We start from the raw sequence: 26,900 nt of genomic DNA on the forward strand, positions 1-26,900 counted from the left end.
GGGTAGACGGGGCTGTGTGACCACAGGGCGGAGCCCAGGGGAAGAGCAGACCCGATGGAAGGTGTTCATTCAAGTCAGTGTGATTCGGAATCGGAAGAGTTTGTTTTAAAAGAATACATGTCAGCAAAGAGGGAGTTGAAATTAGTGATATTTACTTAAAACGACACCATGAGCCTTAAAACCACAGGGGCACCTTGATTGTCTTGTCAGTAGCTCACTTTTTGGACTCAAATCTGATTTTTTTTTTTAAATATTAATTTTAAAGCATTTTTTTTTCTCTGTGCTTGAGCAGTTTTCCGTCTGTCAGGTGGCAAACGGGCTGGTGCTTTTCAAAACACCTTTTTATTTCAAATTACCAAAGTTATACATATTCATTGATGGAAATATGATCCTATATAATGAAACCCTAATATGCATATCGACCAAATGGCAGAATGACCAGCTGAACAATTGGTCGCTATGACGTGTACTGACCACCAGGGGACAGATGCTCAACACAGGAGCTGCCCCTGGTGGTCAGTGTGCTCCCACAGAGGGAGCGCCTCTCAGCCAGAAGCCAGATTACGGCTGGAGAGCACAGAGGCGGTGGCAGAAGCCTCTCCCGCCTCTGCTGCAGGTTTGCAGTAGGAAGTGAGGGGTCCTGGACTGCGAGAGCCCCAGACTGCAAGAGGGATGTCTGACTCCCCAGGATCGGGCCTAAGCCGGCAGTCAGACATCCCCTGAGCTGGGGATCGGGCCTAAGCGGGCAGTCAGACATCCCTTGAGGGGTCCCAGACTGCGAGAGGGCACAGGCCAGGCTGAAGGATGCTCCCAAGTGCACAAATTTCGTGCACCAGGCGTTTAGTAAATAATAAATATAAAGACCTCAAAGAAAAACAATCACCCATAATCTCACAGTGCTGCCCATGAAAAAGTGGCTCATTTTGTGGCATTTTCTTCCCACCTCATACACACTCATACACGTATATACAAACATACATATACACACACAAACATATATAAAACACACATACCCCCTCACACACACACACAAATACAGGCATACCTACATGTAAGCACACCTATATACAATAACAGGATTGTCCTGAGCACACAACTTTATAATCTGCTTGTTGTTCCTTAGCAGTATGTTATAAACATATGTTTAGATATTCTTAGTTAACATTTTTTTTAATCCTCACCTGAGGATATTTTTTTCATTGATTCGAGAGAGAGAGAGAGAGAGAGAGAGAGAGAGAGAGAGAAATGGAGAGGGAGAGAGAGAAACATTGATGTGAGAGAGAAACATTGATAGGTTGCCTCCCGTACTCGTGCTGACCATGCCCTGACTGGGAATTGAACCCATGACCCTTCGGTGCACCAGATACACTCTAAACCAGTGGTCGGCAAACTGCAGCTCGCAAGCCGTCGTTTGCCGCTTTGTTGACTAATGAGTTTGCTGACCACTGACCTACTCTCAATTCCAATAATTACAGGCTGTTGTTGTTCCTTGTGATTAAGCCCCTATCCCAGTGGTCGGCAAACTCATTAGTCAACAGAGCGGCAAACCGTGGCTCGTGAGCTGCATGTGGCTCGCGAGCCGCAGTTTGCTGACCACTGCTCTAAACAACTGAGCCACTGGCCAGGGCTCTTAGTTAACATCTTTTTAACAGCTGCATTGTTGGATAGTTGAATTATTTCTAATTCTTTGCTATCATCTCTGCTTTGGTGTACATTTTTGTGGTATGTTCCTTGACTATTTCCTATAAATAAAGCAAAGGAAATGTGTATTTTAAAGAGTTTTTAAAATTCTTATTAAAAAACACCCCTCTGGGCAAGTTGCCTAATGCACACTTCTTCAAGCCAAATGTGAGACCATTGGATCCCCTCCGACACACCCAGAACCACCATCAATACTGGGTATGCCAGTATTTTTAAATAGATTTGGTTAATGGGCTAAAACATGCCTGGATACATTAAGACATGATTCTGTTTCAACAGTCTAGAACAGCCGTGGGCAAACTACGGCCCGCAGGCCGGATCCGGCCCATTCAGCTGTTCTATCTGGCCCGTGGAGCCGAAAGAGCGGAGGGTTCTCTTGCTCTCCCCTCCGCTCCTTTACTTTGAATTTATATTAGTTCACACAAACACTCCATCCATGCTTTTGTTCCAGCCCTCCGGTCCAGTTTAAGAACCCATTGTGGCCCTTGAGTCAAAAAGTTTGCCCACCCCTGGTCTAGAACACAACATTAGAACACCATCCATGTACAAAGCAGGAGTGTGCATCTGTCTTGGTCCCTAATGCTTAAAGCTGGGTCTCCATCCTACATCTCACTGGACCACTATACGAGCAGCAGGGATGCTGGGCAAACCGCAAATGTGTTTACATAACAAAGATATAGACATGTTTGTGCACACACGCACATATATAAACATATCCAAATTTTGTTAAAATATGTATATGTTTATATATATATACACTAGAGACCCAGTGCATGAAATTCGTGCATGGTGAGGGGGAGTGGAAGGCGGGTCCCTCAGCCCGGCCTGCACCCTCTCCAATCTGGGACCCCTCAGGGGATGTCCAACTGCCTCTCGCAATCTGGGACCGCTGGCTCCCAACTGCTCGCCTGCCTGCCTGATCGCCCCTAACCATCTCTGCCTGCCTGCCTGATCACCCCTAACTGCTCCCCTACCGGCCTGATCACCCCTAACTGCTCCCCTGCTGGCCTGATCGCCCCTAACTGCCTCTGCCTCTGCCTCACCCCACACCCGGGACCCAGGATTCCCTTCTCTGGCCGGCTGCAGGCACCCAGGACCCGGGCCGGCTTCGCCTGGGCCGGCTGCAGCCACAGGGGACTGTGGGCAGGTGACTTCACCCGGGCCGCAGCCACAGGCACCCAGGACCATGGGGCAGGCGGCTTGCCCCTCTCCCAGGCCACAGGTGCAGGTGCAGCCGCTGGCGCCCAGGACCACGGGGCGGGTGGCTTGTCCCTCTCCCAGGCCACAGCCTGGCTGGTCCCCTATTCCTCTCTCCTCAGTGTTGAGTGTCTAAGCCCTTACAGCATGATGGCATGAGGGCATGATGGCCATTTGCATATTAGCTCTTTATTATATAGAATATATATATATACTCAAAAAACATACACCCCCCCATGACAAAAATGATAAATGAAAATGTTAGCAGCAGTTTCTTTGAGAGGTGGATTACAGATGGTTTTTATTTCTTCCTTTTACTTACCAATGCTCTCAAATTTTCTACAATGACCATCCATTACTTTTGAAAACACATAGACCCAAACAATAAATGTGATTTTTTTCTAAGCAAACAAAATTCTTCCTGGGGCTCTAGGCAACAGCTTAGCCCCTGCTATTGTTAATCTCTTCCTCCCACCCCACCTGGCCTTCAGGTTTGGAAACCAGCATGGGGAGTTGGGGACTCAGTTATCAGAAGATCCTAGTACTAGGACCAGCCTGCAACTAACCATCTGAAGCAAATCTCTGGGCCCCAATTTCTTCATCTTTCGAAGAAATCAGGAAAAGCATTAGGTTTCAACTTGAGTATCAACTCTGTTGGAGTGGGACTTGTGTTGAGAAAATTTTGGAAGCTTAATTCAAAACTGAATCTGGAAAATTGGAAAGACTTCTGTGATAGACTAATAATGTCATGGGAAGAAATGCAGTGATTGACTACTGATGTCTGTCATGGAAATGAGAACAGAAATCCTCCCATCTAGGGCAACACAGTTGACATGCGTGGACCAGGTGTTTCTAATACTCCTCCCCAATCTTAAATTCTTTCTTTGCTTTCTCATTCATCTTGCCTTTCCATATTACTTTCAAGTTCCTCACTTTTTAAAGAAAATCAGAAATTTAATTTGGTTCAATAAATCTTTGTTCTAGGAAATGTAAAAGTGAATAGGATTTGGTCCCTGCTCTGGGGGAACCTCCAGTTTTGGGGGATGATGGAGAAGGGAATCCAGGACTCCATTTCACCTATGTTTTTCTTGGATTTTAAAGGAGACTCAGTGATGGTTTAGTGATGGCTAAGGAGTTCCCCCTAAGGCAAGGGTCATTAGGGAGAGCTACAGGGGAAAGAAGGAGGGAAAGGTAAACTCTGCAGACAGGGATATAACAGGAATATGAAAAATGGGAGGCCCGTAGGTTACACACCCCGATCCCAGGGTGGCAGAGGCCAGAAGTGTGTTCTGGTCATGCTCTCCGGGGCCAAGACAGTAGAACCTTGGGATATCATGTCCTCCTCTGAAAAACAAGAAAGGGTCTGAAGTAGATGACACCTGAGGCTCCATTCAGTTCAGATATTCTGGGAGATAATAAGCTTGAAAAGTAGGCCGCTGACTGGCTGCTAGGAGGGAGGAGAAAGAAGACATCTATTGAGGGAATAATATTCAGGAGGGTTTGGAGAAGAAACAGAGGAGTTTGGGGGACACTTAAGGAAACAAGGGGCTCTCAGGACAGAAGTGAGCCTGGATGCTTGGGAATCTGTGTCCCCAGCTTTCCCTCTGACCTAGAGGCTGCCACTCAAAGAGTGAGGCAGAAAATGGCAGTGGGACCAGCTCCCTCTTCCCAGCATCTAGGGAACTTGCTGTCACCATGGCGATGGCCAGGTGATGGCTAGGTATTGTAATGTGTGGCTTCATGCTGTGATTACCTCTTTCTTTGTTCTCATCCCAGGTATAGGTACTGCCTTTGGGGTTGTAAAAAGGGGCCCAAGTATGGAATTTCTGTGCTTTTTTGACTCACCCCAGGAGCAAATCTCTTCCTCTCCTGCCATGGCTTCTAGCCTCTAAGCAACCCACTCAGACTCCTTAGGAGTTCTGAGGTGCTCAGGTCCTACTTCTCAAGGGAGGCAGAGAATGAGAATCTAAACTCAAAACCCACTAAATAATCCTATATAATAAAGAGGTAATATGCAAATTGACCGCCATGCCCTCACACAAGATGGCCACCCCATGTGGTCACAAGATGGCCGCCACAAGATGGCTGGCAGGGGAGAACAGTTGTGGGCGATCAGGCCAGCATGGGAGGGCAGTTGGGGGGGACCAGGCCTGCAGGGGAGGGCAGATGGGGGTGACCAGGCCTGCAGGGGAGGGCAGTTAGGGGTGACCAGGCTGACAGGGGAGGGCAGTTGGGGGGAACCAGGCCTGCAGGGGAGGGCAGTTGGAGGGGACCAGGTCGGCAAGGGAGGGAAGTTGTGGGTGATCGGGCTGGCAGGGGAGGGCAGTTGTGGGTGATCGGGTTGGCATGGGAGGGCAGTTGTGGGCGACTGGGCCGGCAGGGGAGCAGTTAGGCATCGATCAGATTGTCAGGGGAGCGGTTAGGGAGTGATCAGGCAGACAGGCAGAAGTGGTTAGGAGCAATCAGGCAGGCAGGCAGGTGAGCAGCTGGGGGCCAGCAGTCCGCAGTCCCGGATTGTGAGAGGGATGTCCGACTGCCTGAGGGGTCCCAGATTGGAGAGGGTGCAGGCTGGGCTGAGGGACGAATTTCGCATCTGGCCTCTAGTAACAGAATAAAGTTTTGTGTGTCCCTTGGCTCTGACTTTGACAGTAGTAGCAGGAGATGCTTTATGGAAGAGACTTTGGTGAAGTCAATTTCTAAAGGTTAGGGCTGTGAGCCTCTTTGACTTGCCCCTTAATAATTCATTCCGGCTCTATCATTCTTGGGAGCTCCTCTAGGCCCTTCTGGAACTTACTTATTCGTTCAGCCTTTATTGGATTCCAAATGATGGAGGCAAGCCCTGAGACTTGTGGTTGAGTCCTGGCCTCATCCTTCCGCTGTGAACTGCCATCTCAAAGGAATGTGTTCTGCAGGAAATTGTCTTTCCTTGGCCCTACCTCTAAACAGCTATGACCCTGAGCAAAGCCCTTCAGTCTCTCTGAGTCCACGTTTCCCATTCTAGAAAACAAAAGCAGGGGCATCTGACAACCCCTAGCTCATGGGGTGGTTGTATTTTTGTACCCTATTCACTGCATCCCCAGAGCCCAATATGATCCCTGTCACATCACAAAAATTCAGTGAATAGCTCTCCAATGGAATAGATAAAAGAAAAACATTAGCGGTGATATGTCCCTACCAGTTGGAATTCTTGGTGGCAAGTGACAGAAACTAACTCACACTAGCTTAAGCAAACACAAAGAGTTTCCATCTCACCTAACCAGGAGGTGTGCTGGCAGAGTTGGTTTCAGCCATGACTAGATTCCAAGGGCTCTAGGAAGTCACGAGAGCACAAAATATTGGAGAAAAAAAAAAAGTACTTGTTTGGAGCCCACACTTCTGCAGGGGTTGAAAGAAGCGATGTTTCAGTATCAAAAGCACCTGGATTTCTCATCCCACCCTGCCCCTTCCAAGGTACTTGACCTTGGGTGAGTCACTTTTTTTTTTTCTAAGTCCTGGCTTTCGAGTCTCTAAAATGGAGATATCAATATTTGCTTTGCATGGAGTGATTGAAAGTTCAAAAGAGGTGAGAATGTGAAACGTGTCTAGTAGCCTTAAGATGTAATTTAAATGCAAGATGGGTGGCATGTATATTGTTGGTTTAAGTAAGCGTGAAAGCCTAATTTCCTTTGCAGGAATTCATTTTAGGAAGTATGTTCAGGACACCTCTGTATGTAAGTTTATTTCTGTGCTGATTTTGACCTAGTATTTATGGAGTACTTTACATGGATTATCTTGTTTAATTCTCACCTCACTCTGTGTGGTAGGCACTGCTATTATTAGTTCCCTTTGAAAGATGAGGAAACTGAGGCTTTATGCCTGTAAGGAAGTCTGCCAAGGAGCACAACACTAGGCCATGGAGGTGGGAGACTACGACTCAGGTCTGACGGAGGATCCAGCATGTGTCACACCTGGGACCGTTACATCTTTTCTTGAGGGTCTCCTTGCCTGACATGGCATGTTAGTGCTGGATGGGACTCAGAGAATGTAGGGTCCCAATGCCCCATCTTACCGAGGCTCAGTGGAGCCAGAACTTAGCCCCAGCTTTCTCACTTCCATTCTGCATCTGCCAGAGCTTCTAAGAAGAAACCACAGAATGCAAACCAAAGGAGTGCATTGAGGAAGAGCTGACAGGATTTGGCTGGAGAAATTGGAGAACCAGGCTAGTGTCATGCCTGCAGGAGCAATGCCCAGCGGGACACCTCCTCCACCACTGGCCCGCATCAGACATTGCAGTTGGTAGCACCAAAACTACCAGCACTAGCTGTAACTGGCTCAGTGGATAGAGTGTCGGCCTGCGATGGAAGGGTCCCAGGTTCGACCAAGGGCATGTACCTTGGTTGCGGGCACATCCCCAGTAGGGGGTGTGCAGGAGGCAGCTGATCAATGTTTCTCTCTCATCGATGTTTCTAACTCTCTATCCCTCTCCCTTCCTCTCTGTAAAAAATCAATAAAACATATTAAAAAACAAACAAAAACTACCAGCACTGAACACCACCCCTAGCTTCTGGCCCATGTCACCCCCTTACCCCCTCCTCCCTATAATGCCATCTTTCTGCATATTCTACTCTTCTCGCTTTCTTATTTTGCTAACCTGGGATTCAAAGTCTAGTAAGGTACATGTGATGGGTGGAGCCTATATCATGTGCCCATGAACCTAGCTGCAAGGGAGGCTGGAAAGCAAGCGTCTGGCCATTTTAGCTTTTAGGGCGAGATGCATCGGTACCATCCACCAATACTCATAAAGGCGGTGAGTATCTCAGACTTCAAAAGGAGATTTGGATATCTGATGGCCAAAACCAGTGTTCTTGAAACTCTGAATGAGAGCAAATGGGGTCTCAGGAAATGCTGGTCTGGTCCCCAAGCCCTCACCCTAGGAGCCAAAAAGCAAATGCCTTTGGTTCCTGTCCCTGCTTCCCGGGAGTTGGGACATGTGCCCTCCCCAGAGTTTGCTGAAGCCTGTAGTTGTCAGCTCCTCTCGAGGCGAATTGCAGCCTCTGCATGGCAGCCTCTCTGCTGGGTCTGATTCATGGGCATATGGTGTTGAGTCACATTGTTGTAACATAAATAAAAATATTTTACATAGAAACTTAAGGGATGGCAGCTCTCGAGCCCCAAACCCTATCAGCAGCCTCAAGCTGTGAAGGGAAAGATGTTTGGTGTCCAGACCGCCTGGTGGGAAGCTGGCTGAGGGAGGGCGGCTTGTTCAGGTCTTTCTCCTCTTGCTCTCCTCTTCCCCTTCCTGGACCCCAAGGCAAGTGGGCGTGGCTTCCAAAGGAAAAGGCAGAGAGGTTCCCTGGGTCTGAGGCTTGTATTTGCTAGGAATCTGGGAGGACAGAGGCCTAGCATGGAGAAAGCCACGCTGTTCAAGGATCGAGGGTTCTTCTCACGCATCAGCCCGTCTGTTGACTCTGCCGTGGCCCATGCCCAGGGCGGACAAACTGTGACAGCTTAGCGAGTTTCCTGCGCCTTTGAAGGACCTGAACTTTTGGCCCATCTGATTTACACATTTTAAATAGATCCCTTTGTGTGGTATTTAGGACACGTCAGAGGCCCCCCTCATCTGACATCTCATTTGCTGCTGTCACAAAGTTATTGTCCTTGTCGTAAGTGGGTAAAGTGACAGAGCGGAAAAACCATGCCCCGTCACATGGCTGCTTCTTTGGCAGCACAAAGATGAGCACCCAGGTTGCCTGACTCCCACACCAGGGTTACTCTAGGTCAGTGCTTCTCAGACTTTCTAATGCCGTGACCCTTTAATACAGTTCCTCATGTTGTGGTGACCCCCAACCATGAAATTATTTTTGTTGCTATTTCATAACTGTAATTTTGCTCCTGTTATGAATTGGAATGTCAATATCTGTGCTATCTGTAGAGCTTAGGCGACCCCTGACAGCGGTTCTCAACCTGTTGCCACCCACAGGTTGAGAACCGCTAGCAGAGTCGCCTAAGTCTACCGTGGTCGGCAAACTGCGGCTCGCGAGCCACATGCGGCTCTTTGGCCCGTTGAGTGTGGCTCTTCCACAAAATACCGCGGCCTGGGCGAGTCTATTTTGAAGAAGTGGCGTCAGAAGAGGTTTAAGTTTAAAAAATTTGGCTCTCAGAAGAAACTTCAGTCGTTGTACTGTTGATATTTGGCTCTGTTGACTAATGAGTTTGCCGACCACTGGAGACCATCAGAAAACACAGATATTGACATTCCGATTCTTAACAGTAGCAAAATTACAGTCATGAAGTAGCAACGAAAATAATTTCATGGTTGGGGGTCACCACAACGTGAGGAACTGTGTTAAAGGGTCGCGGCGTTAGGAAGGTTGAGAACCACTGCTCTAGGTGAAAGATTTTGAGTAGGAAGCAGTGTTGGGATCCCCCTCATTTTATAACTTAGAAAGTTATGGCCCAGGTTGATTAAATGACTTGGCAAACGGTCGCACAGGCAGTGGCTGAATGGGGACCAGAACGGGCACAGAGGATGGCTTGGGGAGCCAGACAAACCGGGGTCAGATTCTGCCTCTGCCTCCTTCCCAGCCAGCCCCACCCCTGGGAAGCGGGCAGCCACATTGTTTTGTGTTTCCGTGTTTCATAGCATTGCGTTCACAGCTAAACTGGAGCCGTGGCTAGCACACAGTAGGCATACAACACACATTCCTTCCTCTCTTTCCCTTCCGTCTGGACTCCTCGTCCAGTGCTCCTGCTGCTGACTCGGCATCGTTGTCCCCGATATTAGAGACACTGCCGGTCTCCTGCCTTGGCGGGGGCAGGCCGCCCATCCTCCTCATTAGCCACAATACCTTTGCTTAAGTGCCAGCCTGTCATCCTAACCATGTCACAGTGTTGGGACCTAATGGAATCCCCAGTCCCAATCCAGGAAACCACCCTCGGAACAGCCAGGTGACTGAGAGTTCCTGTCTTGTTCGCCGGGGTTTTATCAGCAGTGATTGTCATCTTTATTTTCTCCAATTTCTCATTTTCAGGGATTATTTATGCACATCCTGCAAATGCATGTCCCCTGCCTTCCCAGGGCGGCAATGTGAATGACTGTCCCTCCCGCGCCCTCCAGCCCTGATTTTTGGCTCTGTGATATCTCATTATATTCTAGAGAGCCGTCCACGAGGCAGGGCACCACGGATGCAATTAAATCTGCTTCTGTAGCAACACTGCTCTTAAGCAAAATATATTGATCGCCGAAGCTTTGGACCCACTTTAATCAAGTAATCTAAACAGGGCTTAAGCTTCAAAAGCCGAGCGATGTGCCCGGCTTCAAAGCGCTTACTTACACTGAATTAATTTCTCCGGGATGTACTAATGCTCCCCGCAACCCTGTGGATTATAATGTTAGAGGTTGCAATCGGGGCTCTGATAATATCCCCAAAGCCCGGCCTCTATTGATTGTCATATGAAAAGACACAAAGGGGAGTGGGGTGCAGGGGAGGAGGGAACAAAGGGATTGGGTTTGATTGAGTGAGACTGAAACATCACTGTCTACTGCTGGCTCCGCCCCGGTCCCCCAGGGCTAGTTTTGGGGCTGGGGTTGGGGAGGGGCAGGGGCATTACAGTAACAGGTGCTCCAACTGTGATTCTGAGTGGAAGCCAAAGGGGTGTGTGTGTGTGTGTGTGTGTGTGTGTGTGTGTGTGTGTGTGTGTTGCAGGGAAACTGGACATCTACTGTTCTGGGGGCCAAGCTGCCATCATCCTCCTGCCCGGTGATACCCCTTCCCACCAATTTAGTAAGGGGACTGCTTCTCCTTGACCCCAATCCTGGCTTTTGAATGGGGCTCCACCCAGCCCCCGGATCTAGAGCCTGAGACCTTGTCTTTCATTTATTGAGAACTTGCTATGCGTCAGGCATTATTGTAGGTCCGGGGGATCCAGCAGAGAACAGGATAGAGAAAAATCCTTGGCCTCCTGGAATTCACCTTCCCCTGGGGTGCGATGCGAAGACTAGCACACTGTCTTTTTACCTTACTTATTTGATGATGGAGAAAATAAGACAGGAGCCAGGGGTAGGGAGTGTGTGGGTGTGTGTGGGTGATGGTGTCAGTGTGAGTTCAGTTTTAAAATCAGTGGTCCTCACTGGCAAGGTGACATATGAGCGGACCTGAAGGCGGTGTGGGAGGGAGACACCCTAGACTTCCGGGGAAGGGTGCTCCAGGCAGAGGGAAGAGCATGCGCACAGGGCCCGAGGTAGAGCAGGTCTGACGTGTTTGAGGGGCATCCAGGAGGCCAGTGTGGCCGGGACAGAGCAGGCAAGAGGAAAAGCATGACATGAAGTCAGAGGTGAGACAAGGGCCAGATGCAGGCCAAAGCCAACCGTGTATTTACTTTTCGTGGCCACAGGGCTTGGTTCAGGGGTGGACCAGGGACATAAACCATGAAGGACCGGGCCTGAGTCATCAGCCTCTGTCTCAGCACCGCGCGCAGCCTGAGCAGGAAGCCGACATGGAGGGTGGTGAAGCCCAGAGACGGGTGGCATTGTTTGAGCTTCTGGAAACTCCACAAGACTTGGCTTTTGGAAATGTATGGGAGCCAGTAAATCTTCTTTTTTTGCCTAAACCATTTTGAATTGTCTTTCTAAATAAATCTCATAGCCTAAGAATCCCACCTCTTGAAACTAACGTCAGAGGCAGCGCATCCATTTCTCTCTGCATCACGCTGAGGGCACGGTCTGGCTCTCCTCTGTCCTCAGTGGTAGAAAGGTCCTCTGTGCCTCACTTCCATGGGAGTCAGAGAGGACACCCTCTACCCACAAGGCCTTGCCCTTCTCCCTTCCTTTTCCCCTTTCTGCCTCGAGAAAGCACTGGGCTAGCAGAGACGGGGGTGGCAGAACCCCAAGCTCCTTTCCAATTCCATTTTGCTCCCTCTCACATTATTCTCCCCCCGACCCCATTGTTTGATGCTGTTGGCCCTTTCCTACCTACCTGAAGTTGAAGAGAGGTGATTAGCATTAATTAAGGACCTACTATGTGCCAGAATTTACATATGTTGAGTTTTCACATGTTATCGTATTTCTGATTTTTTGTTTGTTTGTTTGTTTGTATCTCTAGGAGCTCTGATATTCTCCTAACGTGATCATGATGGCGTTCAGGTCAGCATCCAGTTCTGATGGTTGGTGCCCGTGCCACGTAGGCCATAAAGGTTTTTAGATTTGACTCCTGGATGTTATGGTCTCCTTGTATCTCAGGTGTTAGCAGAGGCTCCCTGCCCTTTGAGACTGAAATTATGTTGATTCAAACACTGTTCTGTGCGTGGCCACAGGCAATCATGGGTTCCCCAATCTCTCTAGGGTTTTTGTGGGGAGTGGAGGTGGTGGCTTACAGTTTCCCATCCTCCTCTGAATTACTAACCACATGGCCCAGGTGGGACCAACCATATTATTAACAACACGTATTATTAACACAAGGTGTGTGTGCGTAAAAGACTTCACTGAAAGGGCAGGTGTCCTCAAACTTTTTAAACAGGGGGCCAGTTCACTGTCCCTCAGACCGTTGGAGGGCCGGACTATAGTTTAAAAAAAAACTATGAACAAATTCCTATGCGCACTGCGGGCCCGGGACGAGTTGGCTGCTAAGCAGGACAGGCAGCGGCACCCTGCGGGCCGGATAAATGTCCTCGGTGGGCCGCATGTGGCCCGCGGGCCATAGTTTGAGGACCCCTGGCAGAGTGTTGGAGGGGGGTTACATCACAGAGTCAGGTAAGAAACCCAGCATTATGCACCCCCCTGCATTACTTATTTGGCCATTTCCAACAAGAAGACTCTTTCCCTTATGCCCTTCCTCATCCCAGCCATGTTGCTAAGTACTCCCTCTTTCTCCAAACCCCCCCACCCCTCATTTTTTCAGGTTCATCCCCCTTTCTAACTTTCCCCCTCATTCTTTCTCTTCCTTCTCCAACTCAATCCCCAGTCACTTTTGCAAAGAAGAGAAATTAGTCCTCTGCCCTTACTAAGCTCTGGCCTTATCCAAAGACTCGTCGGCAGGTCTGCGCATCCGTGGGTCAGTCACTCTGGGTCCCTCTTTTGAGCAGCACAGAGGAACCAGCATGACTTTGCACGTTGTCTCCTTCTCGCAGCCACGGTGATCCCCGCTGAGAAGGTATGGATTAGCGACCCATTTCCCAGTGTTGGTTATGAATGAGTCTATCACCTGCAAAGGGCAGGAGAAGCTATCGCAGCCAGCCGCAGGAACTGATTCTCTTTATTACACCCATTGTAATGATGAAAAGTGGATCTCTGTGAAGTCAGGTGGATAAGCGACTTGCTCATTCTCGCACAGCCTAGTACCCAGGAGAAAGGGGATCTGAATCCAGGTGTGACAATGGCAGGTTCATGCCATTTCCACCGCAGCATCAGGAATTCAATGAAAAGTGCATGTTAGATCCCCCTAGATCCATCCGCACACATTCATGGAGTGTTTCCTACGTGAAAGCACCAGGCTGGGAAGGTTGTGATGGGTGAGAAATAAGTGGTCCCCTCGCAATAGGGATTCTTCACCTCACAGGGAGATAGGCCAGATGGCACAGGTTAAAGGTAAAATTCAGGAAGTTCAAGGAAAACAGGATAAAATACTCAAAAAGCCTCTTTACCTGTCTATTAAAGGAGCAGAATTGCAGGGATTGTGAGGTTAATCATGAACCCCTTGCAAGATACTTGCTCTGTACGTCACTTTCTTCTTCAGCTGTAAAATCAAGATAATATTGGTACCTCCTCTACCGACTGAGAAGGTTAAGAGGATAAATCCATGAAACATATTTAGAACAGTGCCTGGTACATAGCAAGCAATAAATGTTCGCTATTGTTATTAAATAATGTATGGTGATGTGTTTGGAAATGGCCAATTATGTTACTTGATAAATATCACTCTCCCTCGTTGACAGGGGAGGAAATTGAAGCACAGACGTGACCTTCTCCATGTCACAGAACCATCTTTGGCAGAGGCAAGAATAGAATGCGGGTCTTTGGATGCTGGTCCGGTAGTGGTGCCAGGATGTCCCACCTGCGAGGTGAGAGTGCAGGACAGACTGCTAGGCAGGATTGTGGAAAGGAGGCTCTGATTTGGGGTGGAGTCCATTTTATTCAGGAATGGATGTTAAGGAAGGGTGATGTGATTAAAATAACTAGTTGCCCATCAGAATCCGTTCTCTTCCTCTGCCACTGTGATCAGTGTAGCCGGACACAACTGCCCAGTTAGGAACTACATTTCCCATCTTGCCCTGCGGTTAGGGGTGGCGCCCTGTAGAAAAGTTCTCCCCAGTGTCATGTGAGTAGAAGAAAGTGATCGCCTTCCAGGCTGGCCCCTTAAGACAAAGGGTGTGGCCTCTTCCATGTCTCTTTCCTCTTTCTTTCTTTCTTTTTTAAATTTTATTTTATTGTTTAAAGTATTACAAATAGTAGTACATATGTCTCCTTTTTTTCCCCATTGACCTTCCCCCAGCCTCCCCTACCCCCTGGCACATGCCCTCATCCCACTCTTTCCTCTTTCTTTGCCGGCTACAGAACTGACCAGACAGAGCCGTGGGCTCGGAGGCCACTGCCTTCTTAAACTGCCTGTGCTGAAGAACTGGATTTCTACCCCCATCCCTGCAATCCATCATCAACCCAACTTCTGTTCTACAACCTCTTCCATGAGATGAGTCCACTGCTCATACGCCGGGACGTCGTGGAAACGCCAAACTGCAGTGAAAGTTTCTGCAAGGTTACTCTCAATGTCAGGACTCAGTTCCTAATACAGTTTCCAGTTGCGTCATGGACCGGACCTGCCTGCAGTCCACACTTAATGGAGCACAGCCCTGGGAGGCAGCGACGAGAGGGAGGGTACCGGATTCCTGATGGCACGGACAGAGAGGCAATTAAAAAATCCATACTCTTTAGCCACTGCATTTGACGATTGCTTTCTTAGGGAGGTGTGCCTCCCCCTAAAAAGACGGGTCACCCCACGTACTAAAAGGAAGAGTGGGCTTCCAAACCAGGTAAGGTGGCCCTGGCGATGGCCCGTGCTGTCGATGGGTGCGCTCCACCTGCTGGGACGGCGCCACGCTCCCCAGGACACTCCTGAGCACCCCCTGTGCCCATAAACTGAAGGATGGTCCAAGGGTCACTGGTCTCCCACCAGCAGCCCCTGTGCCAGATGCCGTATAACCCGTAAGTCCTCAGTACACCGTGGAGTACTTGGGACCCAAGTGCATCGTGTTCTGAGGCTCAAATGAAACCAGTGGTGTTGAAGTGCTTTGAAAACAGGATGATGAGCCACTTCCAGTTCATAAAGCAGCTGGAGATGAGAGACGATCCGGGTGAGGCTTCGGGAGCCACTGGAGGTCAGAGAGACCCTACGGGGCAGTGAGCAGGGCCTGAGCTGGGAGGTGAGACCCAGATGCTCTGGATGCCGAGAGCCTTGAGTTCCGGCTGCCCATCCTCTCTGGGAGGGAGGATTGCCCTGATGACATTGCAGGGTGGGTGGGAAAGTCTGAGAGAAGGTCCATAAAACTCCGAGTGCACCTGTGAGCCAGCCAGGGCCTGGCAGGAAACAGATGGCTAGTCCAGCTGGGCGACTGGAGAGAGTGTCATAAAGAGGCAATTTACAGGCGTGTGGCAGGGATGGGGAGACTAACAAGGGGTAGCGAGTACCTGTTTAGCCAAGCTGTAGCCTGAAAGGGAGAGGAGGGAGCAGGAGCAGAGGCCAGAAGCCATGCTACACCCGGTGACATGATGGACAGCGCCACCCCCAGGAAAGGTGGCCCGCTAAGACCCATGCCACCAACCCCAACTTGGTGGAGTCTCCAGGGGGAGCGAGCTGGGGAATAGACATCCTGACCTTCTTCTCTTCGCGCTCTCCTAACTCCTGCCTCTGTCTCCCACTGGCCACACTGCCCTGGAAAGCACAGGCAAAGGGGGCCCTCAATGCCAGTCCCCCACTGCCCCAGGCTCAGAGGAACAAGGAGAAGCTGGGTCCAAAGACTATGTCTACCCTCCCCCTCCCCTCCCCCCTCCCCCCCCCCCGCCCCCTTGACACTGCAGATGGAAACTGCCCGACTACAGGAGCACATTTAAAAAAAATAGAATTGATCATTTCTGGATGTAACTGCAAATGAGAAGGCCACGTGCTTCTTCCGAGGCGCCACTTAACTGAAAAGTGGACCTCCCGATGCCAGCGGGCAGGTCTGGTCTCACCTGGAGCAGAGAAGATGAGCAAGCGGTTCTTTCCCGCTGGCCTCCTGCCAGACCCTCTTGCACCCCCTTATTCCTCCTTCTCCGCTGTCCTTGCCTAAGAAGCCACCATCTGGCCACAGCCCGCCTACGGGAGGGATTGGTGAGTTGAGGGCCTGGGGTACATCCCCCGCTGCCTTCGGAGATGATTAGTGGCTGCTTGTTGGCAGATGCAGCTCCGTGGCATTTTCATATCCCGATGTCACCTCCACCCGCACAAGGAGGCTGGGACTGTTGAAGGCGTTTCACACAGAGAGCGGTGATTGCCACAGCAGTCATTGCCTTCAACGGCCATTAAACACTTCGGGATGCGTTTTAAAAAAGACAAAGAAGAGGAAAGAGAGTGTGTGTTTGGGGGCTGGGGGCGGGGGGTGGACAAGAGTTCTTCCTTTTTGCTGGCCAATGGCAGTGTTTCCAGAGTGAACTTTAATGGGATGGCGCTTTACTATCAACATGTTTGTGGTTCTTAGCTCATTGTTGGGGCCCACCTTTCATCCTCAGCTCAGCATGGAGATGTGGGGGATGCATGGAGACGTGGGGATGCATGGAGATGTGGGGATGCATGGAAGTGTGGGGGATGCATGGAGATGTGGGGGATGCATGGAGATGTGGGGATGCATGGAGATGTGGGGGATGCATGGAGATGTGGGGGATGCATGGAGATGTGGGGATGCATGGAGATGTGGGGGATGCATGGAGATGTGGGGATGCATGGAGACGTGGGGGATGCATGGAGACGTGGGTTATGCATGGAGACGTGGGGGATGCATGGAGACATGGGGGATGCATGGAGACGTGGGGGATGCATGGAGACGTGGGGGATGCATGGAGACGTGGGGGATGCATGGAGACGTGGGGGATGCATGGAGACGTGGGGGATGCATGGAGACGTGGGGGATGCATGGAGACGTGGGGGATGCATGGAGATGTGGGGGATGCATGGAGATGTGGGGATGCATGGAGACGTGGGGGATGAAGCCCAGGCAGAGCCCGGCTCTCTTTGGGATGGGGCGTGCCCGGGCTGCTCAGCGGTAAGCTCCGGTCCAGACAGATGTTGTCTCAAGTCTCAATTAGTACATGCACCTTCTCTGTTCAGCGCCTGCACTCCGCACAGCAGCCAGTTCCTGGTCAGGGCCTGTGCTCCAACCTGGAGTCCATTTACTGAAAGGGATGGGTGTGCTTTCATTCATGGACTCAACAACAAATACTTATGGAAGGTCTACCAGTGCCAGGGGTGGCCCCCGATGCTGGGGCTGCAGTTGTCACAGCCCCAGTGATGACAAACTAGGACTGAAGTGAGTCAGGGGCTGGAGCAGGTACGGGGAGCCCCAGGGGCCAGGCACAGACCATTTAGGGAAGCCTGGGAAAGATGAGACAGTGAGAGGAGCGGGGGGGGGGGGGGGGGGAGGGAGGGGGGGAAAAGACATTGAGCCTCAGGGCAGTGGCTGTTGCTGCTTTGGAAGTATTTCATGACCTTGCCCATTGCCCTAGTCCTGCTTGCTGTCTGTGCCCGCTGAAAACACGCCGTCGCTCCCACATGGAGTTTGCTTGCTTGCAGTCAGCTTTCTTTTCCAGGATTGTTGTAAGGATGTTGTTTTAAAATCTTGCCAAGGAGTGTGGGCAATTCCGTCTTCTGTGCTGGGCCTATGTCGGCTCTCCAAAATGATGATCCAGACGTTTCAGGCCGCCAAGGCCCAGGCGTGGCTCAGCAGGATGCTTTGGTCTCTGTTCCAGGCATGATGGAATGACCGTGGAGTGTGTCCTCACTGTTTCTGCTGGAGGTGCCCGAGACAGCTGTCCCCGGGCCCGTCTGCCACCCCACAGAGGTGAGGGCGGAGGAGTTCACCCACATATCTAGGTACACAGGACAACTGCTTCAAAAGAAAGACATGTTCTGTTTTCTCTTGTCGCCTCTCTTTGGACCCAGATGATGGGCCATGGTGACATTGATCCACCATTTCTTTTATTGGTTTCAGAGAGGAAGAGAGAGGGGGAGAGAGAGATGGAAACATCAATGATGAGAGAGAATCATTGATCGGCTGCCTCTTACACGTCCCCCACTGGGGATCAAGCCCGCAACCCAGGCATGTGCCCTGACCGGGAATCGAACCTTGACATCCTGGTTCATAGGTCAGTGCTCAACCACTGAGCTATGCCAGCTGGGTCAACCACCACTTCGGATGTCATTTGCCACATAGAGGAGCTGGCTTTCTCTACTGGACATAGAGCCACAGGGTTCCTCGCTTTGGAGTAATGGCCACAGATTGGGAGTCCAGTTTGGCTCATGGAAAGTAAGAGCTCTACCGTGGTCACTGGTGACATCTCTTGTCCATAAAAGCGGACCTGCAGGCACTTTGCAGAGCCACCATCCACTCATCCACCCTGGCTTTCTGGCCACCCTCTGCTCTGAAGATTGCTAATGCTACGGAGTCAGCAGAAATGCCAAGAAAAGACAGCAGGGCACAGACAATGCAGTTTACCATCTACAAAGAGAGACGCAGTGGCCTGATTATTCTTCAAAATCACCCAAAGGGAGAATACGTGCCATCTATGCTTGTCTGGGTTACTCTGAGGTCAAGTCTGTCAAAAGTTGCCTTAAAATCTGTGTTTGCTGGCATGCTAGTAAAAAGCAAGTTACAGAACAGCAAGCAAAGCGTGTTTCCATTGGCATAAAAGGAAGGTTTATACAAATGCATGTCAATCACACAGGAAGATGTGCACACACTCAACTATACAGGAATTGTTGGAAGAATACACACTTTACCAGTTTTCCTTCAGACTTCAGAGGCAGAAAAAGCTTTCTTATCTTTGAGACAATGCATATTACAAAACTCATCAGCTTTCCCTTTTTGCTTAAGCTGCTGGGAAGCTCCGATTTAAATTTGTATTCTCATTTTAATAATGGTAGGCTCCACCTGGGAACAGTGCTTCTCAACCTCTTGGCTACAGGTTAGAATCACTTAGGTGGGTTTCATAAATCCTGATCAGAATCTCGGGGGGTGGGACCCAGACAGCCTGTTTGTAAAGGTCCCTGCGTGAATTTAATGTGCAGCTGGGGTTACGATCACTGCTCCAGTCTGTGTGTCTGAATTCTGACTTTCCCTTGTAAAACAAAAAAAAAGTTGCTCTCCTTTATTTACATTTTCCTCGGATCTGATTTTTATTTCCGTGTAATTTTTCAATTTAATTTTGTATATTTTTGTAAATAGCCTCCAGTCCTCTGTGGAACAAGATAAGACAAAAATGATTAACTTGTGTTGAAGCCACGTGACAAGCAGCCCCGCGCTGTGTGATTTCCGTTGGGAGAACAGCCTCTCCCGGAGGGGCCCCCGGAGGGATGAAGGGTCCTGAATCCCATCAGGCTCCTGAGTGTGGGCTGAGTCTGCCCTAAACAAGAGTCCTGTCTCTAAAACACACTTTGGACTACCAGCTGCCCCTATAGACATCCTATTTGTAAGTGGCAGCAAGCTGGGGGTGGAGAATTAAGAATTCTGTAAGAAATGGATTCCAGAGCATGCCAGTATACTTCTTCCTGGTTATCTGAGGAACACTTGACTTGCTAAATAAAGCTTGTGTGTAGGCCCAAGGGGCAGAGAAAAGACGCATCCAGCCCAGCCAGTGTGGCTCAATGGTTGAGCATCAACCTATAAACCAGAAGGTCACGGTTGGATTCCCTGTCAGGGCACATGCCCAGATTGCAGGCTTGATCTCCAGTGGGGAGCGTGCAGGAGGCAGCTGATCAATGATTCTTTCTCATCATTGATGTTTCTATCTTTCTCTCCCTCTCCCTTCCTCTCTGAAATAAATACAAATATATATATATATACATATATACATACATATATACATATATATATATTTATTATTATTATTATTTTTAAGACAGATCCAGGTCCCTCCCTCAGGGAATTTCCCCATCACAATTTGCGAAAATGGAGCCTATTGGGATCATTATTTCCTGTTGGAATTATAGTCACTGTTTCTGGGGTGGGAGGCAGGTGGAGCTAGTCCAGGCTAGGGAAGGAGGGGGGCCATTCTCTCCTCCCACCCTGACTGTCCCTGTTTGAATTTTCACCCTATAAGTCTGCCTCTGGTGACCTTTAACCAATCCATTGCCCATGTAGAGGGTGCCAGGAGGGTTGGCTATTGCTTTGAACTCCGATTGCAAATTCAAATGCCTGCTGAGTGGGAGGATGGGCAGCAGAGAAGCAGATGCGTGAGCTGTCTCAGGGAGTGGTGGGGACTGTGATGAAACACATCGGGCAGCATCGGAGGGACATGCAACCTCGTACTAAAATGGGGGGTGAGGGAGAGGGGGCAGTTTGAGGGCAACAAGTAGGGCTCACACTGGCGAGAGCAGAAGCTTCCAGAACCTGTGGGCCTCATGTGAGCCGGCTTATTGCCCAGGAGACTATACTAGAGAACTTAAAAATAGCATCTTCTATAATTGCTTGAGTCTCTGGGTGTTTAGTAACCATGTCTGGCAGTCTGTACCCAAGGCAGGCTGGCTGTGGGAAAGCCATTGTTAAAATAAAATCATTAGCTTAATAGGCTTGATGAAAAGGGTGGCGAGATGGGAATTTCCTCTTGCAATATGTTCTCTACTCAAAACAGTCCCTGAAACCAGTGGGCTAAGTTAATTATTGACTAGAATGCCCCAATATCTCTCAAGCTGTCTTTTTTTCTTTTCTTATATATCTAACAAACATTTGCTCTGAAAACAGCTTAAAGTCCCAGAATTTGCAGCACCAATAGGACTAGAGGTCACCTAACTTTCCTGATTTATTTATCATTTGTTTTGTTTACTGGGACTATGCATGCATGCATGCACACGTACACACACACACACACACACACACACACACACACGAATATGTTTTGCCATTTTCAAAGGAAAAGAAATGTCAGCTAATGACCCTGAACACATGGAGGCGGGAAAGAAATTTAGCAAGGCCAAGTGCTCAATGATGTCTACATACTAAAGAAGACCAAGCCAAGAATAAGAATGCAACCCAAGCCTGGCCAGCGTGGCTCAGTGGTTGAGTGCCGAACTATGAACCAGGAGGTCATGGTTCGATTCCCAGTCAGGGCACATGCCCGGGTTATGGGCTCGATCCCCATTGTGAGGTGTGCAGGAGGCAGACAATCAAGGATTCTCTCTCATCATTGATGTTTCTATCTCTCCCTCTGCCTTCCTCTCTGAAATATATATATATTGCAACCCAAGAGAACTGTGCCCAAGCCAAAAGGACCAGGATCAGGTGAAATCTGTGCATATGTGGATTGAAAAGTGAGGCCATCTGAATCTACCTGGAGGGGATGAAAGATGGCCGGGAATGCCCTGTCTCCCTCCCGCCCTCCCATTGAGAGGTGGAGTTTATTTCCCCGCTGGCTGGCCATGGGGCTGCTTTAGTCAAGTGAATCTCTGTTCCATGCCTGAGTCCTCAGCTGGTCCAGAAGCTCCCCCTTTGTGCTTTTTGGGAGCCCTGAACTGTCAGGTAAGAAGTCTGACTGCCTTGCTGGAGAGGCCAGATGGGAAGGAAAGGCTCTGAGACTCCATGGAGAGGGAGAGTTGCCCAGTGATCCACCGCTAAGCATCCCGATGACTCCTGATCCGGATTGTAAACACATGCACACACCACACGCGACCAGCAGAAGGGCCACCTGGTCAACCCACAGAACTGAGAGAGCTAAAAATGATGGTTATTGTTCTAAGCTGCTAATGTTGGGGGTGGTTCATCAAATCACTGCCCAAGCCGACGCACTGGGTACCCGTGCTAAGGGACGGTTTCCAGCCACGGTCCCGCCACTGCTGCTCTGATGTCGGCTGTGCCATCCTTGGTTTTCTAGGCATTACCTCTTCTCAGCTAATGGGATTAGCCGCAGTGAGACAGGTGTCAGGCCCAGGAGGAGAGGCCTCTTTTTCAAAATTACCATCTCTTTAGATTATCGGGTGGCACATCTGTTCATCTGAAGGGAGGCCCGCAGGCCATCGACATGGGTGGCCGTCAAATGCAGTGGCGGGCAGGTAGGCAAGACACGTGAGTCCTGATAAGAAAAAAAAAAAAAAAAAAAAGAGGCAAGAGGGGGTCTTTGTCAGGGAGGGGAGACGATGGAGCCAGAGCCTCATCAAACAGGCCTGGAGCGTTTGGGAACACAGATGGTTGTTTGACGGTCTCAAAACAGAATTATGTGATCAGAATCCCAGCTCCTCTTTGGAGGGAAAGGAGGATGGTTTGGACTAACATTTGGGGCAGGGACTTGTATGCCAAGCATTGGGCCAGGCACTTTGCCATACGCTGTCTCCTCCATGCTCCAGGGACTGGGTCACCCCGGCTGGCTCTAGGTTTCTTAAAAGCCTTCCTATCTATTTATAGTTATCAACTTGAGCCTTGAGTCTCATGTTATATTTATTTTAAGGTAGTCCCTTTTTAATTCAGGATCAAAAGAATATGGCAAAGGTAATACAAGGGAAACAGTAGAAAAATTCACTTGTAGTATGTGTTACTTTGATCGAAGTGGAAATGTAGCAACATAAATGTTTGAGCAGTACCTTTTCCATCTTCAAATATAAAGGCACCGAGAGACCTTTAAAATGTCCTCTTCCCTTGATTTTCCGATTCACATTTCACCCTGACATCTGGGAAGTTTTAATGTAAGATCACAGTAAACCATTTCCTCCTTATTTAATAAGTTGGATTTAAGGCATCAATTATATTTGAATACACCAAAAGCTTGCAGAGAGAGAGAGAGAGAGAGAGAGAGAGAGTCTTTTAAGTACTTGGTTACTGTTGATCTACAGAAGTAATCGGCTCCTGTCACTCACGAGATACATAAAGGTGATTCGAAGGAAGAGTTCATGGTAGGAATGACCTGTTGTTTGCTGTGTCTACTGACAAAGACCTAAGCTACTGAGAGATGAAAGGACTTCTCATCACTGAGAACTGTTCAGCTCCAGAACCAGCTCGAGGGGTGATGACAGGTTTTCTAGAATGGTTCGAGAAAGGCTATGTTTGAAGCAGGAAGTCACAGCTTTGTTATTCCTGCTGCACTTATTAATGAGTCACAATTCATTTATTTTTAAAGGAAGCTATAAATAAAACCAGAGCATGCTTACAGCACTGTTTTGATTGAAAGATTAATTTGCAATTTTTTTGGGGGGGGGGAATTACTATGGCAATTAATAAAATAGTTTATATTCAATGGAGTCCATATATCAGAATGCCCCTCAGCTCAGGATCTCTCTAACTTTAAATAATCTATCTTTAGAAGCCAATATGGTTGGTATGAAATATATATTGACTGACTGCCCCTAATTATCCATGGGGGGGCCTGATGAGGGTGAGAAAGTGTCCCCCACCCAGGACAGGCACCCATTTCTGAGCCTCATGCTGTCAGGGACCGTAACCAAGAGTGTGATGAGGCCCAGTGGCCCCTGAGGACACTGTAAGTAGAGCCTCACCTGGGGTCAGGGCAGGTGAGGTGCTCCCTGGCACGATGGCGACCTCAGGCAGAGAGGGAGCCAGAATCCAGGACCGTTAGGGATGCTTCCTGCCCTGGAATACCTGGCCAAGTGACAGAATGAGGTAGCTTCCCTGTCACCTGGCACTCAGTCCTCATTACAGTCATCTCAAATTTCAATCCCTAAAGATAATAATAATAATCATAATCATATTTTTGGACAAAATGAAGAAAAAGCTCAGATATGGATGTGGTAGACTGCCCTATTTTTTTCATAGTTCTTTGAAAAGAACATGTCTCAGGTAGCGGCTGATCTTGTAGTCTAGGTCCTGGAAAAAGATATATGAGACGTAGACTTGGATTTGACCTGAAGCCTGAAGTCAAGCCATGACAGCCAACTCACAAACCGTTGAGTGAGCAATAAATACTTGCTGTACGAAGTCTAAGATTTTGGGGGTTGTTTGTTACACAGCATTAACTCAGCCATTGTTGACTATTGGCAGAGTTCTCTGATGATTTTTAAAATTTATTTCATTTTTATATGTATTGTTAATTTCTCAACAATTAACAAATGTTATTTAATTTACTCAGTCGATAGTTATATATGGAGCACCTATGGTATGCCTGCCCCTGCGCCAGACATTGAGAATAAAGTGGTGAAAAGAAAACAGTTGATATACCTGCCCTCATGGAACTTGGATTCTCATGGGGAGCCAGCCACTTGTCTAATCCCCACACACACAATTGTAACACAGCGACCATGATTGGTGCCCCAGCGGGAAGAAGGTGTGGGGCTGGAGGCAGGTGAGGACAGAAATGTGACTTAGGCAGCAGTACCAGCCAGGGCTTCACTGAGGATGTGACAACTGAGCTGAGGTGTAAAGAGTGACCAGGAATTAACCAGAGGAAGTGGTGTGATTTTAAAAAACAGCTTTTAGGAAAATAACTCAGTTTTATTTTTTCAGGTTCTGCCTGACTGCCATAATATTAACAGGTAATATTTCGCCTGAGGACCAAATTACCATTGAGCTCACTAGCAGTAGCCTCTGTCTGTAGCACGGGCAGGCACTCAGCTGCCCATCAAAATCCACAATCCCCCTCGCATAGCGTAGGGCAGTGGTCTGCAAACTTATTAGTCAACAGAGCCAAATATCAACAGTACAACGACTGAAATTTCTTTTTTTTTTAAATATATTTTATTGATATTTTACAGAGAGGAAGGGAGAGGGATAGAGAGCTAGAAACATCAATCAGCTGCCTCCTGCACACCTCCCACTGGGGACCCGCCCCCAACCAAGGTGCATGCCCTTGACCGGAACCGAACCCGGGACCCTTCAGTCCGCAGGCCGACGCTCTATCCACTGAGCCAAACCGGTTTCGGCTGAAATTTCTTTTGAGAGCCACATTTTTGAAACTTAAACTTCTTCTAACGCCACTTCTTCAAAATAGACTCGCCCAGGCCATGGTATTTTGTGGAAGAGCCACACTCAAGGGGCCAAAGAGCCGCCTGTGGCTCGAGAGCCGCGGTTTGCCGACCACTGGTGTAGGGTTGTTATTGGGAAGTGGCTGCTCCACCAGAGACTCATTCCCTAGGCCCCCCGTTGTGTTCAGGGGCCAATGTTCTTGCCAGTGGAACTGAGCCCCAGTGACGAGCCTCATTTCTGGGCCCCGACAGTGAGGGGCCGAGTGCGCCTTCTCCACATTGGCCCTTTGCGCTTCCCCCGGAAGATGAAGCTGACAGCAATGCCAATGATCACTAAAAAGAGCACTGCCCACCAACCAGAAACACCTGCCTCGGAACACTCACTCACTGTCACGTGAGCAAGAAATAAACTATTATGGCAAGCTGCTGAATTTGGGGGGGGGGGGGTGGCTATTTGTTACAGCAGCTGTGTCACACGGATTAATAGAACATACATTTTAAAAACGGAGTCTGTGTTTTCCCGATTCACACATGCGCACAGCCAACCTTTTAACTGGGTGGAATATTTGTTTTATGAGACATGAACTTTAGGCTCAATTTTCTCCCCACCCCCTCCACCCCCATCTGGTAGGACCTTTGCTGTGTGGGTCCTGCGTGTCACAACTGATTGGCGAGTTTGGTGGAGCTGCTTGCTTTTATATACTCTTAATTGGATTTGCTTCCCCCCTTTCATGAATTCTTATGGGCAGTGCTGACATTTTCAGCATGAAGACTGTTTTACACAAATCAGAGGGGCTCTGCCGGAACCTGGAACACACGCCTGGGGAGAAATGCCGTCTTTACTCGCATGAATGTAAAAGGCCACGTTTCCGGGGGCGGATGCCAGACCCAGCAGCCTGGTTTGGGAGGCACTGGGGAGCCGCTGCAAGTTCTCCAGCAGGGAATGATAGGACGGAAGAGGTGTTTGGGGGAAGAAGAATCTGAGAGTAGCGCACAGAAGAAATGAGGGGGAAAGTAGCTCAGAGGCACAGGGGCCAACTGTTGCAACAATCCTGTGGGGACTTAAAGGGGCCTGGTCTGGAACGGAGCCCGTGGGAATGGAGAGAAACAGGTGACTAGGTGAGGCTGCAGAAATGAAAGAGCAATTGTCCCCAGCTCATCAGCTGCTCTTACCAAACACCAAAGGTCCCCTATACCAGTTGACTTCTATGGCCCCACCAGCACCGTCTTCCCTATAAAAATAAGAACACATACAGGATTATTAAAGGGATGGTATTGTTTTCTTTAAAGGAATGTTTGTAAGAAAAAAAAAAGAGGAGTAATTGCTTCACTAATTAGAAATGAGGCAAATGAACTATTTTCCAAAATCATTTCTAGTAGCTGACTACTCTCTAGAGATGAGAGGATTGCACATCTTAGCTGGAGGGATATATTCCTTAAATACGTTTTTATTCTGGAAAAATAAAATAAGCCAAAGGCTCGGAGAGACTAGCATGAGAGGAAAGAGAACGTCTGCACAATTTTCTTTGTTTGCTGTTTGTTCTTTAAAGGCCTGGCGAGTTCTTCTATGTGTGCTTTGCTGGAGCAGAAGTCCGACTGCCAGGGTTGAGTCCTGGCTCTGCCCTCCTCCCTGACCTCCGCTCCCACCACTCTCCCCTGCCCACTGGGCGGCAGGAACAGGTCCGCTCTCTGTTCCCCAAACACATAACTCACCCACACCTTGGGGTCCTCACCCAGCTCTCCACTGTGTCTGCCATACTCTTCCCACTGGCTTCTTGTTGCTGTTACAATTCGCCTTAAACAGCACCTCAGAGAGTCTTTCCAGCTTACCCAAGCGAATGCAGCCACCTCCCCCTGCCACTACCCTGCTCAGGCCTCCTTATT

The sequence above is a fragment of the Plecotus auritus genome (genome assembly GCF_963455305.1).
Source record: "Plecotus auritus genome assembly, chromosome: 1".
NCBI classification, from domain to species: domain Eukaryota; kingdom Metazoa; phylum Chordata; class Mammalia; order Chiroptera; family Vespertilionidae; genus Plecotus; species Plecotus auritus.